General features: G+C 46.8%; 1 protein-coding gene across 3 annotated transcripts in view; it reads left to right on the top strand.

Annotated features, from left to right (window-relative positions):
- Window positions 1-306: 306 nt before the first annotated feature.
- PARP10 (poly(ADP-ribose) polymerase family member 10) overlaps window positions 307-16,983 on the top strand; it is a 183,996-nt gene continuing 167,319 nt past the window's right edge. Inside the window, exons 1-2 of one of the 3 annotated variants that reach the window (XM_033934015.1) lie at window positions 335-406; window positions 10,572-10,699. The gene's annotated coding sequence lies outside the window, so the exon portion shown is untranslated. Of the gene's footprint in view, window positions 407-553; window positions 575-10,571; window positions 10,700-16,983 lie in introns of those variants that run through there. The other 2 variants (XM_033934016.1, XM_033934017.1) reach the window with 2 other exon arrangements.

Genomic DNA, 16,983 nt, shown 5'->3' with positions numbered 1-16,983 from the left:
GCAGCATAAAATCTGTTTTATTACTTGGGACCTGGGTTGGGCACTGTTGGCAGTTGCTAGAAGCTTTTCAAAATCCGGACATCTGGTAAGCCTAAAAGTATTTCCTAAGTCTATGGCTTCTCTTTCTACTGCCCCCGTGCCTTTGAATCTGTGGGGTCAGGACCGCGGGAGTAGCGGTAGGGGGCAGCAGCGGGTCGGGGAGGAGAGTGGAGCGTGGTTGAAATCCGGATCCGGTGGCGTGGCGTGGCTCCTACGCGCTTCGCTCAGCTCGAGGGGCGGGGCGGGGCGGGGCGGGGCTGGGCGGGGCTGGGCGCAGCGCCCTCTTCAGCCGCGGGAGGAGGAGAAAGAGGCCTCGGACGAGCGCTTTCACTTTCGTTTCTCTCTCTACGAGCTGCAGCCGCTCCAGGTACGACCCCGGTAGCACCTTCTCCTCCTTCCCTCGCCTGACGGTTGTTTTGCATAGAGATGGGGGGGGGGGGGGGTACTTAAAGCCTCGCAGGGCAAGGAAGAGGATGTGGACGTTGGGGTGATAGACAGACAGACGGAAGAACATCTGGAAAACAGGGACTTTGAGGTTGGTCGAGTAGCCAGGAAGGAAAAAAAAAATAGCCAAAGTGGGAGGGAATGGGACTGAGGCACTTTGGAGGTCTGTTAGTGAGACTCAAAGGAGCTTTTCATGATGGGAATATTGGGGACCATTCTGGAGGTCGCACCTTGAAAAAGTTCTAAAAAGGATGGACTCGAGACTGCTTATAGACAAAAATCGGTATATTTTGGAGGATATGATAGAGATGTTTAAATCAACTAAACTAAAACTTACTTTTATAAACCGGGTCATCAGCTAATTTGGAGCTCAACTTGGTTAACCATAAGAAAAGAAAAAGACAGGAGAGCTAGAAGTCATTAATTTCCAAACAGAATTGTCTTCAAAGCCTCCCTGAATGAGAAAAGGGGCCTAAGCTACAGAGATGGGTGTTTTTAAAAAAATTAGTTGACATCATACAAGTCAAAAAAAAGAAAAAATATGTAAATGAAATACAAAGACCCAAATTCTTTAAAGGAAATCTTCTCAATACAAGCTATAGATAGTCCACTATAAGAACATAAGAACTTAAGAAGTTGCCTCCGCTGGGTCAGACCAGCGGTCTGCTCCCGCAGCGGCCCCTCAGGCCTATCATCTGTGTAGTGGTCCTTGACTATTCCTATAACCTAGCTCAACTCCTATCTGTACCCCTCAATCCCCTTATCCTCTAGGAACCTATCCAAACCTTCTTTGAAGCCCTGTAATGTGCTTTGGCCTATCACGGCCTCCGGAAGCGCGTTCCATGTGTCCACCACCCTCTTGGTAAAAAAGAACTTCCTAGCGTTTGTTCTAAACCTGCCCCCTTTTAATTTCTCCGAGTGCCCCCTTGTACTTGTGGTTCCCCACATTGTGAAGAATCTGTCCCTGTCTACCTTTTCTATGCCCTTCAGGATTTTGAAGGTTTCTATCGTGTCTCCTCTAAGTCTCCGCTTTTCCAGGGAGAATAGCCCCAGCTTTTTCAGTCTATCAGCATATGAGAAGTTTTCCATACCCTTTATCAGTTTAGTCGCTCTTCTCTGGACTCCCTCAAGTACTGCCATGTCCTTCTTGAGGTATGGCGACCAGTACTGGACACAGTACTCCAGATGCGGGCGCACCATTGCACGATACAGTGGCATGATGACTTCCTTCGTCCTGGCAGTGATACCCTTCTTAATGATACCCAACATTCGGTTTGCTTTCCTTGAGGCCGGCGCGCATTGTGCCGACACCTTCATTGTTGTGTCTACCATCACCCCCAGGTCTCTTTCAAGGTTACTTACCCCTAGCAGCGATCCCCCCATTTTGTAGCTGAACATTGGGTTCTTTTCCCTACATGCATGACCTTGCATTTCTCTATCTTAAAGCTCATTTGCCACTTTTTTGCCCACTAAGGTCCTAGCAGTCTTCCGCGGTTCTAACCTTGCTGCAGAGTTTGTTGTCATCCGCAAATTTTATAACCTCACATTTTGTTCCCGCCTCCAGGTCATTAATAAATGTATTGAACAGGAGCGGTCCCAGCACCGACCCCTGCGGATCTCCGCTCGTGACCCTTAGCCAGTCTGAGTAGTGGCCCTTTACTCCAACCCTCTTTCCTGCCTGCCAGCCAGTTTATGATCCATCGGTGGACATCCCCTTGCACTCCGTGGTTCCACAGCTTCTTAAGCAGCCGTTCGTGGGGTACCTTGTCGAAGGCTTTTTGGAAGTCGAGGTAAATGATGTCCATGGATTCCCCTTTATCCATCTGGCTGTTTATTCCCTCAAAGAAGTACAGTAAGTTTGTGAGGCACGACCTTCCCTTGCAGAAGCTGTGCTGGCTCGCCTTCAGCTGTCCATTGTTGTCTATGTGTTCACAGATGCTGTCCTTAACCAGTGCTTCCATCATCTTTCCCGGAACCGAGGTCAAGCTCACCGGCCTGTAGTTTCCCGGTTCACCCCTTGAACCCTTTTTAAAGATGGGCGTGACATTTGCTATTTTCCAGTCCTCCGGTATCTCCCCAGTTTTTAAGGATAGGTTACAAATTTGGCGAAGTGGTTCTGCTATTTCGTTCCTTAGCTCTTTGAGAACCCTTGGGTGGATGCCGTCCGGACCCGGTGATTTGTCGCTCTTTAGTCTGTCTATCTGTCGGAGGACATCCTCTTGTCTTACCTCTAGTTGGACCAGTTTTTCATCCTGATCCCCATTTATGATCTCCTCGGGTTCTGGGATATTGGATGTGTCCTCTCTTGTGAAGACCGACGAGAAGAACTTATTTAACCTGTCAGCTATCTCTTTTTCCTCCTTTATCACTCCCTTTTTGTCTCCATCATCCAATGGTCCCACTTCTTCCCTGGCCGGTTGCTTCCCCTTTACGTACCTGAAGAATGATTTGAAGTTTGTTGCATCCCCCGCCAGTCTCTCCTCATATTCTCTTTTTGCTTTCCTAACCACTCGGTAACATTCTCTTTGGTGTCTTTTGTGTTCTTTCTGGTTGTCCTTTGTTTGGTCCTTTTTCCATTTTCTGAACGATGCTTTCTTGTCACTTATTGCCTTTTTCACCGTATTTGTTATCCACACTGGGTTTTTTTGTTCAATTTTTTTTTTTTTTTTTTTTTTTGCACCCTTTCCTGAACCTGGGGACATACAGGTTCTGTGCCTCGTGCACCGTGACTTTGAGTAGGGACCAGGCTTTTTCTACGGTCTCCATCTTCCCTGAGTTGCCGCTGAGTTTCTTTCCCACCATTTTCCTCATGGCATCGTAATTCCCTTTTCTGAAATTGAGTGCTGTCGTTGTGGTTCTTATCACCTTTGTTGACCCACTTTCTAGTTTGCATTGGATCATGTTGTGATCGCTGTTTCCTAGTGGCGTTAGCTTAAATATAACTGAAATTAAACATAGGAAATCAAATAATAGGTAACAAAAAAAATGGAGGCCTGATCGCTCTGAGCAAATATTCCTTGAGCTATCTTAGAAACAGGAAAATTCAAGTAGTAGCAGTTAATTGCTCTCTAGCTGAAACAAATTTAGACAGCTGTTGAGGTTCAAAGAAAACCTATCTATGATCCTTATTCATTATCACACATTTGCAGGGGTATCTTAAGACTAAAGTCGCCCCCAACTGAACTGCTCAAGGTCTCAAAATAAGAAATTGCTTCCTTCTCTTCTGAATGGATCGAGAAACATCTGGATACATTCTTATAGTGTTCATCAGGAAAGGTATATCCTTATACTTAAAGAACATCTTAAGCATCCACTCCCTGTCAGAGTCAATAGCAAACTGTGCAGTCAGTGTAGATGAAACTTGAACCTTGGAGTCCGACCTCTCAAGGAAACTATCAGCAGAAACATTCTGCTGGTTAGGATTTTGAGATCTAGCGTTCGTAGGAAGGCAGTAAAACTTTGAAAGAGGTGGGTATGAGGTCTTGGGGACTTTCAGAATTTAACTCGTATATCTTTTAAACATCACTAAGGGCGATTGATATAAGATGGACTTTAGGAAAATTAATAATCCGGAGATTACATCTCCTGATAGAATTTTCCATCATTTCTTGTTTAAAGTGCAAACTAGCACTGTCCTTAGTCCAAGTTACAGCTTGTACTTCCAGGGATTTTATCGTAGTCTCAAAGTCATTAGTTTTAAACTCTAAACTTGTTACCTTCGTCTTCAATTCCAAATTTTCTGAAAGTGCTGTAGTACATTTAGTGGATAGTTGCTGAATTTGATTCCCGAGAGAAGTCTGCATAGTTGAAATAGCCTCCCAAATAGATTCCATCGTGAAGACCTTGGGCCTCTGTAGAGGAGGGACTTCTGTTTTGATGCTCTCTATGTGCCTTGAGCTGCCTCAGATGAAGAAATATATCCTTGACTGGATTGCGGCCCTCGAAGAGGGACTCTGACACCCCTGGACTAGGGGGACACTCGAAGTTACATGGAGATACTTTTAAAACCAATAGGAGGAAATATTTTTTCACTCGGAGAATAGTTAAGCTCTGGAACGCACTGCCAGAGGTTGTGGTAAAAGCAGTTAACGTAGCTGGTTTTAAAAAAGGTTTGCAAAAGTTCCTGGAGGAAAAGTCCATAGTCAGTTAGACATGGGGGAAGCCACTGCTTGCCCTGGACCGGTAGCATGGAATGTTGCTATTATTTGGCCATGTACTTGTGACCTGGATTGGCCACCATGAAGATTGGCTAGATGTATCATTGGTCTGACCCAGTAAGGCTATTTTTATTAGGAAGTTAATAATAATAATAATAATAATAACAGTTTATATACCGCAGGACTGTGAAGTTCTATGTGGTTTACAATGATTAGAAATGTTACAGATTGAGTGAATAAACAAAGTTACAGATTGAATGAATAAACAAAGTACAGCTTTAGCGACAGGTGGTTCTTGCGCTCAGTTGTTAAGGACTAAGATTGAATAGGTTGGTTTCCTAAGTATTTCAGGAATAGATGTGTTTTCAGGTGTTTCCTGAATTCTCCATAGGCAGTAGGCCCAAGCAATTGTTCAAGGTCTTTACCCCATAATGCTGCTTAATGTGCGAGAAGATGTTGATGATGACTTTTAAATTTACAACATCTAACCGATGGAGAAACGAAGTTCAGGTGTGAGCTTCGCTTATGTCTGTTGGTTGAGAAAGAGAAAAGGTCTGTTATGTATTTAGGGGCTAAGCTATAGAGTACCTTGAAGCAAAAATAACCAAACTTGAATTTCACACGTGCCTCCATCGGTAGCCAGTGTAAAAGTCGATAGGAAGGTGTCACATGATCATAAGAAGTTGCCTCTACTGGGTCAGACCAGAGGTCCATCGTGCCCAGCAGTTCGCTCCCGTGGCGGCCCATCAGGCCTATGACCTGTGAAGTGGTCCCTGACTATTCCTATAACCTACCTCTACTTCTATCAAACTTCTTCAGTCCACAAAGTAGTCTAACTGCTGTATTTTGAACTAGTTGCAATCGCCGCATGTATTTCTGGGGGAGTGCCAAGTAGGCGATGTTACAATAATCGAGTTGACTCAGAATAAGGGATTGTACTAGAATTCGAAATGATGAGGCATCGAAGTAAGCTCTGATGGATCGAAGTTTCCAGAGGGTGTGAAAGATTTTTCTGATCAAGGGTGGCATGGAACAGTGTCTCGGAAGAAGTGGGGGAGACAAAGACTGTGTCTGAATTCAAGAAAGCCTGGGATAGGCACATGGGACCTCTTAGAGCAGGGGTGTCAGAGTCCCTCCTTGAGGGCCGCAATCCAGTCGAGTTTTCAGGATTTCCCCAATGAATATGCATGAGATCTATTTGCATGCACTGCTTTCATTGTATGCTAATAGATCTCATGCATATTCATTGGGGAAATCCTGAAAACCTGACTGGATTATGGCCCTCGAGGAGTACACCTCGGTCTTAGAGGAAGAGATAATGGTTACTGCAGATGGGCCATTTGGCCTTTATCTGCTATCATGTTTCTAGGTTTATAAGCACAGGTTTATGTGTATTAGTATTTTGATATACGAGTGGTTCATGTTCTAGTCAGGTACTCTTATGTATTTTCCCTATTTGTCCCTAATCTAACAGTGGTACCTGGGGCAGTGGATAGTTGTGACTTTTGTGACTTGTCCAGAGTTGCTTGGATTGAACCTGCATCCTTAGAGTACTGAGGCAGCAGCTCTAACCACTGAGCCACTCCTCCCACTGTCTTCGAGAAGTTCAGAGCGGTTTACATTGAATAGTAATAAGAACATAAGAGTTGCTGCTGCTGGGTCAGACCGGTGGTCCATCCTGCCCAGCAGTCCGCTCACACGGCATCCCCCAGGTCAAAGACCAGTGCTCTAAATGAGTCCAGCCTCACCTGTGTACATCCCAGTTTAGCAGGAACTTGTCCAGCTTAGTCTTGAAACCTGGAGGTACCCTGGGTCATATCCCAATCTGTCCCTGCAGGCTCAAAGCGTAATTACAATATCTGGACAGTGGAGGGTAAAGTGATTTGCCCAGAGTGACAAGAAGCGTTGCTGAGATTGAAATTTGCAACCTCTGGGTGCCGAGGCAGCAACTTGTAACCGCTAAGCCAGGGGTCGACAACCTGTGGCTCTCCAGGCCCCAAACCTTTAATTTTTTAGTTATTTTATTTATTCAATTGTTTATGCTGTTCTCCCAAAAGAGCTCAGAACCTTTTTACATTCAGGTAATGAAGCATTTTTCCCTGTCTGTCCCGACAGGCTTACAATCTATCTAATGTACCTGGGGCAATGGGGGGATAAATTGACTTGCCCAGGGTCACAAGGAGCATTGTGGGTTTGAACCCCCAACCTCAAGGTGCTGAGGCTGTAGCTTTAACCACTGCGCCACACTCTCCCTTCCCTTGCAACCCCCTTCCCCCAACCCCAAGGCCTACTGAGGTTTCTGGTGGTCCAGCGAGGGTCTTTGTGGCAGGAGCGCGACCCTCTTGCCTCCTCATAACTACCTTCTAAAATACAGTGATGTGCAAAAGTCTTGCATCACATGATGAAATTCAAGTATTTAGTCATTTGAGACTCAGTTAACATAATTTAAGCTATTAACTGAACATAATTTTGTCTGAAAAGTATAATTCCATGTATTTCCTTGATAACTGTGACTATGCAGTGCCATCAGATTGATCAGAATGATTTTGATAACAGGAATAAGAGTTTGGGTGAAAATTGAATCAAAATTCACAAATCAGTATTAATCTTCACTACATGGCAGGAATTATACATTTCTGGGATTCCTGCTATTGGTATCATTCAGACTGATTGGCCAGTGACATCAATAGCAATGAAGACCAAATTTCAGTTCTTGTTGGAGGAAAACCGGGTTTGAATAGTGGTTCTTGGCAGATAGCACAGCGGGTGGGATGCAATCAAAGTACAGTGATCAGGGTGCTTCAGAAGAAGGAGGAGACAGGAGGAACACAGGCTAGACGGTGTTCAGGTCGACCAAGAAAGACAAGTTACAGACAAGATTGAGTGTTGAAATGTACATTTCTTGGCAATAGGAAACCGACATCACGTCAGTTGCTGAGAGATTGGCAGAACAAGTGCTTGATCAATTCCTAAAGGAAGATAATTTCTTCTCAATTAGTTGCCTTTTGATTTTAATACTGGATCGTCATTTCTATTCGAGAAGAAAGGACCTCAAGACAGGTATTTTTTATTGCATAAAAGTCAGCTGAATAAAACCATATTTTAATCATTGGTCCTCCTCCTCCTCTTCTAGTGTGCAAAATTTAGCAATCCTTAAAAATTCTTAAATTACTCTTATTAAATATATTCAGTATATCTAGGCCAGTGTTCTTCAACCACTGGGCCGCAAAAAAATCTTGCTGGTCTGTGAAGGATTCGGTTGCCCGCAGCAACAAAAGGTGCTTCCTGTTGCCGTCGCTACGCCGGGACTCCTGCCGTGTATGCCTCCTGCCTTTGTCTTTACACCCCCAGACCAGCAGCACAGCTTTATGTGCTTTTAACTTCGGCACACTGCTGCCCCTAAGCAGTAGTTTAGCCACGGTTTCATGAGAAAGCCTCGGAGCCTTTGCTAGGTCAGCCCGCTTTGATGATGTGATGTGGGCCGGCCTACCAAAGGCCCCGAGGCTGCCTCATGAAACCGCGGCTAAACTACTGCTTAGGGGCAGCTATGTGCCGAAGTTAAAAGGACACAGAGCTGCCACTAGCCTAAAGAGAGAAACATTTGCTGGAGAGAGAAGGGAGAAGGGGTACTCCCTGGACAAGGGAAGGGAAGGGGGTACTGCTGGATAGGAGAGAAAGGGAAGGGAAGAGAGTTACTGTTAGATAAGGGGAGGAGGAAAGGGAGAAGGGGTACCGCTGGACAGGGGAGGAGGAAAATAGGAAGGAAACAGCTGGCAGGGAGATTAGAGGAGGGGAAGGAGTCAGGATGGAATGGAGAGATCAGATGAGGGAAAGGGAAGAGACAGAGGAATGAGAAAGTAGAGAGAGATTGATGCTAGGAATGGGGTCAGATGATAAATAAGGAGAGAGGGACAAAGATGCTAGATCTGGTGTAGGAGAGAGAAAAATGATGAGAGCAGTGAAGCTGGAATGAATCATGTAAAATGGAAAGAGGGGGGCGCAGGCTGGATGGAAAGGGGAGAGGGGCATATAAAGAAGGCAGATACCATATGGAAGGGGAAGAGGGCAGACAGTGGATGGAAGGGGCAGATGCTGGATTGAAGAGAGTGAAAAGATGATGCAAGCAGAAACCAGAGACGACAAAAGGTAGAAAAAAATAATTTTATTTCTATCTTGTGATTAGAATATATCAGATTTGAAATATATATCCTGCTAGAGCTGATGTTAGACATAACTGGGGAGTGCAAAGCCCAGGCAGTGCTTCTTTAGCTTCCAGCTGGCTTAGGGCTCTCTCTGACCAGAGGGCAGTTGCCCTAGTTGCACTCCCCCTAACACCATTCCTGCTATGTGTGACTGTGCTATTCTGTTAGCATGACATTTGTTAGCATTCTGTAATAATTTGGCTTGTTCAGTTTTCTTGATAGTAGAGGGGATATATGTGAAGTGAAGGGGAGGGGAGATGGGGGTTTTGTTGATCCTTGCCCTGTATTATTTGTATTTATAAAATGACAATTGTACATAATATTGTTTCTTTTTATACTTTAATAAAATATGTTCAATATAAAATCATAACTGAGGCTTGTGCGGATAGGATTAGATGGTTTGTGGGGACTGAGCTCGCGGGGACGGGGCGGTAATGGTTTTTAAAAAAATTTAAGTCTTAGGCTGGGGTTGTTCTCCTTGGAAAAGCAGAGACTTAGAGGAGACATGATAGAAACCTTCAAAATCCTGAGGGGCATAGAGAAGATGGACCGGGACAGATTCTTCAGACTGTGGGGAGCCACAAGTACAAGGGGTCACTCGGAGAAATTGAGAGGGGACAGGTTTAGAACAAATGCGAGGAAGTTCTTTTTTACCCAGAGGGTGGTGGACACATGGAACGCACTTCCGGAGGTTCTGATAGGCCAGAGCACACTACAGGGTTTCAAGGAAGGTTTAGATAGGTTCCTAAAGGATGAGGGGATTGAGGGTTACAGATAGATGTAGAGGTAGGTTACAGAAATGGTCAGGAACCACTTCACAGGTCACAGACCTGATGGGCCGCCGCAGGAGCGGACTGCTGGGCGTGATTGGCCTCTGGTCTGACCCAGTGGTGGCAACTTCTTATGTTCTTAGTAGTTTTCCGGTCCACGAAATAATTATTTCCGCTGGTTGATAGGTGTAAAAAGAACACTGATCTATACCACTGATCCTGACAGGCCCATTTTGCCTACTCACTTCTTCTGAGAATCAGTTGCAAAGTCAAGACTGGAAACATCACAGTCTGCTTAATAGATTAGTCATAATTGCAAATCAACAGGACACCAGCTTATAGGTCTCACAAAGCACCAATACTTATACGACCAATGGTATTCCGTTGATTTGCACTTATGACTGTAATCTATTAAGCAGACTGTGATGTTTCCAGTCTTGACTTTGGAACTGATTGCTAAATTTTGCAAACTAGAAGAATTGAGGAGGACCAATGATTAAAATATGGTTTTATTCAGCTGAACAGCTGTTTCAGCTGACTTGTATGCAGTAAAAAACCTGTCTGAGGTCCTTTCTCCTCGAATAGAAATGACGATTCAGTATTAAAATCTTAGGGAAACTAATTGCGAAGAAATTGTCTTCCTTTAAGAAGTAATTTTATATTTTTATTTTTGTATTCCACTTTGGGTGTAATTTGCTATTTTGGAGGGTGGGATTTGCATTAAAAACAGTTTTTGTTTGTTCAGAACAAGTGCTCAGCCATGGTTAGTACCGTGTTTCCCCGAAAATAAGATAGTGTCCTATAACATAACATAGATTTTTATTTATAAACCGCAAAAGCCTTTCGGTACTATGCAGTTTACAAAAGAGATGGGCTGACCATTGTCAGTGAGCTACAATAGATAGAATATTGGCATCAATGAGTTAACAATAGTTTCACATCAGTATGCTGCTTTGAAGGGATCACAAGAATCAAGGGATCAAGAATCTGCCATCACAAGAATCTGACATCAGTAACGCAGCAGAGTGAATTCCCCGACAGACAAGGCCGAAGCAGTGCTGCCAGCCCGACGCTGCTTTGGATGAAGGTAGGGCTTGCTCGCGGTCGGCGGGGAAGGAAGGATGGAGGGTCAGCAGGTGTTCGGCTGCGCGGTGGGTGTGGCGGCAGGGGTGAGTGGGTTGAAGAGTTGCTGCCGGTGAATCCCAGAAGTAGAGCTTAATTTTGGGGTAGAGCTTATATTAAGACCTACCCCGAAAATAAGAACATAACATAAGAACATAAGCATTGCCTCTACCGGGTCAGACCAGGGGTCCATCGTGCCCAGCAGTCCGCTCCCGCGGCGGCCCCCCAGGTCCGTGACCTGGAAGTGATCCTTTACCTAAACCGTTTATTCCCTAATCATTTAATATTCTACATAGTAACCCTCTATTTATACCCTTCAGTGTTCTCCCCAGAAATTTTTTCCAGCCGGGTGGGGTGGGGTGGGATAGGGAAAATTAACCCCCTCTTTTACTAAGGTGCGCTAACATTTTTAGCACACGCAAACCCCGCGCTAAGCGGAAAAACTAAAGCCAGCTCAATGCTGGCTTTTAGCATCTAGTGCACATGGTAATTCTGCGCACGCTAAATCCACTATCACAACTTAGTAAAAGGAGCCCTAAATGTGTACTATTTTTTATTAGTTTATTATTATTTTCCAATGCTCAATATGACTTCCTTTTTTAAAGTTTGACACTTGTGCCAGAATATTTTTATTAAATTTAAGAAGTATTCAATTCTAGAAGGGAATAATTGGATATTTGCCCTCTTTCAAATGGTATAGAGGTTTAAAAAAGGGAAGGACGTTAATGAAGTCATTAGGTTCAATCTAGCCATTTATTTCTGCATGAATTTAAACAACTAACAAAAAAAAGATAAATATAGTTAATCCAGTCATACAAGAAATGGCTCTACAGCAGGGGTGCCCACACTTTTTTGGCTTGCGAGCTACTTTTAAAATGACCAAGTCAAAATGATCAACCAACAATAAAATTTTAAAAAACACAAAGCACACTGTACGCAGAGAAAATGTCAGTAAGGAAGGAGAGAGGGGGCACAAACTTGGGATACAGAAGGAAGAGAAGGATACAGAAGGAAGGGAGGGAAGGGGTATGAACTTGGGACATAGGATGGAAGGATAGAAGGAAAGAGATGCTGAGGTGGAGGAGGGAATAGAAAGGGAAAATTGTTGAGCATGGGTGTGAGGGAAAGAAATAGTGTACATGGGGAAAGGAAGAAAGAGGAGAATTGTTGGACATGTTGGTGGGAGAGGAGTAAGGTAGAGAGAGATGAGAGGGAGAAATGTTGGATGTGGTGTTGGAGAGGGAACAGTGGGACAGATGCAAGAGGGAAGAATGTTATAGAAACATAGAAACATAGAAAAATGACGGCAGAAAAGGGCCATAGCCCATCGAGTCTGCCCACACCAATGACCCACTCCCTGATTCTTACTCTTCTAGAAATCCCACATGAATATCCCATTTTTTCTTGAAATCTAATACGCTGCTGGCCTCAATCACCCGCTGAGGCAGCTCGTTCCAATGATCGACCACCCTTTCGGTGAAGAAGTACTTCCTAGCATCACCCCGAAATTTCTCACCCCTGAGAAATGTTGGACCTAGTGGTGGAGGGAATTGAGGAAGAGATGTCGCATGGTTCTGGAGAGGGGTAATAGAAGGAGAAATGTTGGGCATGGGGCTGGTGGGCAGGGGTAAAAGATGCTGCACCCAGTCCGGGGGGGATGAGAGAGGGAGAAATGTTGGATATGGCAGTAGAAGGAGTTGGAGTGATATACCCTGGATCCCTCTATCATGCTTTTCTCACTCCCTTTACAGCAAGGGAAGGAATGAGAGAGAGATGGTAGACATAGCACATGGGGGTGGAGGAGAGAATTAGAAATGCTGTGCAAAGTGGGGAGGGGTAAAAGAGTGTGGTTTGTGTAGTTTAATTTTGTGGTTACCATTATGTATTATGAATAAGATTATATTGTGTGTATGTGAAAAATGAATGGAAGAAATGGCATTTACAACTAGTACTATTATTAGTATGGCGGCTGGGTCTGGGGTGGAGCCTGGGCAGTGCTTTTGGGCCCCCCAAACAAAAAAGCATTCCACTGACTATGGATGTTGGACCTAGTGTGGGAGGAGAGATGGTAGACCTGCTGGGAGGAAGGGGGACGAATGACCGCATCCCAGAAATTTTGGCATAATTTTGCATTTTCAATTTTAAAAAACCTTATCTCCAAGATGCAAACCAAGCTATTTTCTACACATAGCTATTTAAGTTTTTGCATACAGGCCCCTTATATTAGCTTTTTCACTCCTTTATATTCATATGACACAAGTTCACCATTTATTACGTTTTCTCTCCCTCTTTTTTTTTTTTGTGCACTCAGCATCTTGAACATCCCTGTTTACTGAGTAGACATAACAAATTTTGGTTAGAAATGATTCACAATTACTATCCTAACAAGAGCTAAACAAACTTTTAATAACTTTACAGTAACTTCAAATCCTGGGGGGAAAAAATACCACAGTACTACTGTACCTGCACATTTTTTCCAGTAACAAATTACTAAATATAAAATAGTATAAAAACATATCCACAAATTAATTTTGGCCCTTTCAAACCTAGTAATCAGTCATATGTCACTCACACCCCTATAACGTACAAGGCCAGACCAGTCCACCTGACTTCTACTACCGTCAACCCCCCTCGCACAATGACGTCACCTACTCGAGCTCCCGGAGATTCCTTGTTCGCTACGACGTAGGTATGGCCTGGCAGTCAACTCTGACAGGAGGGTGTCAAAAGTGGGCACATGCTTGCCATTGATCACCAATTTCCTGCCAACGAAGAAAGGGACCCCGTTACGGTAGAAGATCTGCGTCGGGTAGCCATTGTATATCCTGCGATAACCAGCAAGGTTGCGAAGGACAGTGTGGTAGAGAGTGCAAGGTCTTATTTGTTCAGTGTCCTGTCCTGCACCATAGGCATCCTGCGCTGCGGTGAAGTTTCTAAGCGAGAGAAGGGGAGGCTTCTCTTGCGCCGTGACTATTTTTGCGTCATTAAGCATAGGTCAGTGACGGATGGAAACTTACAACTTGCTTTGGGCCTTCCTCATTGCCGGGTCCTGCCTTCGCGGAAACAGCGAGAAAGGCCCAAAGCAAGTTGTAAGTTTCCATCCGTCGTTAACCAGTTTTCTGCCTGTCTCCTGCCTTAGCCCGTAGCGAACTCATGCTTCGGGGCTCTAAGGTGTGCGTGCTGGCTTCCCTTCTCTTCTCCCCCCCCCCCCCCCGAGTAACTTCCGGTTTCGGAGGGAAGCCGGCACGCACACCTTAGAGCCCCGAAGCATGAGTTCGCATCTCCAAGCCGGTGAGAGATGTTTTTTGGGGGGAATTTTTTTTATGTTGAGCGGCGGCAACAGCAGGATTCCTGATAGATGACAGCTGGGCGGTAATCTAAATTAGCTGGGCGGATCGCCCAGCTAAAAAGCCCTGGGGAGAACACTGCCCTTCAATCCCCTTCTCCTTCAGGAAATCATCCAAACCCTTTTTGAACCCCAATATCGTACTTATTTTTGAGGTAGGTCTTATTTTCGGGGAAACACAGTACAAGCACAGTGAGGCGTAGGTGCCTGGAATTTGGTTTGAGAGGGTGTAAAGCTAGGAAAAAACCACTACTGACAGCAGCAAAGAAAGCGAAGAATAGCATGGACTGTGCATTATCCCAGGACAAGCAGGCATGATATTCTCACATGTGGGTGACGTCATCTACGGAGCCCCGATGCGGAAGCATTTTCAAGCTAACTTGATTGAAGATTTAAGTTTGCTCTGCTGCTCCACGCATGCGTGCCTTCCTGCTCCACTAGGGGGCGCATCCCCTCGTGGTCTCCAGTTCAAAATTTTCCGCTGAGCCTAGAAGTCGTGTTTTTTCAGGCTCTGCCCCAACTGCCTTCTAGCACCGCGATTTTTCTTGTTTTTCATTGTTTAAGTCGCTGTGCGCAAAATTTTTTCTTCTTCAACTTGATTCCTGCTTCGTTTGACCGACCCGGAGGCTTCCGGGTCCCCGTGGCCACGTGGCTACTTGAGCCGCGGTCACTTTCGATTCTATGTCCCGGCCTTTGACCGGCTTTAAAAAGTGCACCCGGTGCGAGCGGCTTCTTTCCATCACAGACCTGCATCGCTGGTGCATCCTCTGCCTGGGGGCCGCTCATCCAACCGACTCCTGTCCCCAGTGCGCTACTTTCCAGAACCGGGCCCTCCGTCGAAGGAAAGCCCGCATGGCGGATCTTTTCGCCCCATACCAACCCTCTACCTCGGCCTCGAGGTCGGCCCCGGCCTTGACCTCGGCCCCGAATACCTCGGCATCGCCTCGAGACTCGACTCCGAAGTCCTCGGGACAACAGAAAGCCTCGGCTCCGGGTAAGTCCCCTCTTCAGGTTCTGTACCAGCGAAGAAACCAACCTCGGGGACAACGGCGACGCATGGCGGAAGTCCCATGTTTACAGCCCCGACGAAGCCCTCCAAGCCTTCGGGCCGTGCCTCTACCACACGGGAATACTCTGATACGAGGTCGCTGCCTTCGATGCTGTCCGTGCCCGTCTTCCAGGACTTACTCCGAGCAATGATCTTGTCGGAGCTGTCCGCTGCAATGGCCCATCTACAACCGGCCTCTGCCTCGACCTCGACCCCGCATGTGCCAGACCAGCCTGAGCCTCGCGTCGAGCCACCTCGGGGAAAAGTGCGCAAACTTCGCCGCATCTCATCCTCCTTGGACTCCTCGCCGAGGCACCCGAGGCGCTCTCCCTCCACAGACCGCCACAGGGCAAAACGTCGGGCTAAACCAACAGAAACCTCGAACCGCCGTACCTCTAAGAAGGCCCGGGGTTCCCCCACTCTATGAGGCCGTTCACCTACACCTCGTATGGGACCGCTGAGGGTGGCAGAGTTATCACTCTCCAACCCACGCATCCTCCGAACTCCCCCTCGGACCGGGGCTCCGATCCGAGGTTTCGGGCTTTCACCAAGGGAGTCCGGGTCGAGGTCACCGATTCGACATCGATCGGTACCCCGAACCCCGGCATCGTCTCCGAGGGGCTTCTCGAGACGTCGGAGATCCACGACCCCGGAACACTTTCACAGTACTTCCCCGGTCTCGGAGCTTGGATTGGAGCAGGAACCTCGCTACTCGAGGGAAGCCTCCCCTTCCTTCTCCACCCGATGGAGGTCTCGTTCACCGACCCCACACGGGGCCTCGGGAACATCCCGACCATCCTTCTCACGCTTTGTCCAGGACATGGGCCACGCTTTGAATTTAGACCTCCAGTCCGACTCCAGATACTCTAAAGAGTACCTAGCGGAACTGGATATGCCATCACTACCCAGAGAGTCCCTTCGCTTACCGCCTAACCCGATACTCCAACAGGCTCTCTTCAGGAACCTGGAGACCCCCTATATGGTCACAGCCGTGCCCTCCAAAATGGAGGCCAAGTACCGTACAGTACCCTTTCCGGGATTTGAACAACCACAGCTCTCCCACCAGTCGCTGTTAGTAGAATCCTCCTTAAAAAAGGTTCACCCCTCCCGGGTCTCAGCGGCGATCCCCCCAGGCCGAGAAGGCCGAACCCTAGACAAGTTCGGCAGGAGACTATATCAAAATGCGATGATGGCCTCTAGGGTGCAAAGCTACACTTTCACTTTCACATCCTACCTCAAACACCTCATTGGACTACTGAGAGCCTTTGAGACTGACCTACCGGCCTCCCGCCAAGGAGCCTTTAGCCTGCTTTTGGAATCCCTCTCCAACCTACGCCTCCATCTATTCCACGCGGCCTACGATGGCTTCGAACTCTCCTCCAGAGAGGCAGCCTTTGCTATCGCCATGCGCCGACTAGCTTGGCTACGCCTGGTCGACATGGATCCCAACTTACAGGACTGGTTGGCTAACCTCCCCTGCGTGGGAAAAGAACTGTTCGATGACACTATCGAGGCGGCTACAAAACGCCTCTCCGAACACGAACGCTCGTTTGCCTCCCTCGTCCGACAAAAGCCCAAACCGCCCGCGTCCAGGCCGTATAGGGCCCCTCCGCGCCGCTCCCCACAAAAATCCACTCCTGCCTTCGCGCGGCCTCCACCCAGGCGTCCGCAAGCCCACCACCGGGCCATGCCCAAGTCCCAACCGCCTGCGACTACCAAACCATCCCCGTCCTTTTGACGGGATACGCGGAAGGGGGCGGGCCCCCTCTGCCATAGTCCCAGGCCTTCTTCCCATCGGGGGTTGCCTCAAAGCCTTTTACCCTCGCTGGGAACAAGTCACGTCGGACGCATGTGT

The sequence above is a fragment of the Geotrypetes seraphini genome, chromosome 2 (assembly GCF_902459505.1).
Source record: "Geotrypetes seraphini chromosome 2, aGeoSer1.1, whole genome shotgun sequence".
Classification (NCBI taxonomy): domain Eukaryota; kingdom Metazoa; phylum Chordata; class Amphibia; order Gymnophiona; family Dermophiidae; genus Geotrypetes; species Geotrypetes seraphini.
Note: the sequence above shows the minus strand (reverse complement) of the source record. Positions and strands in the feature narration are given on the sequence as shown.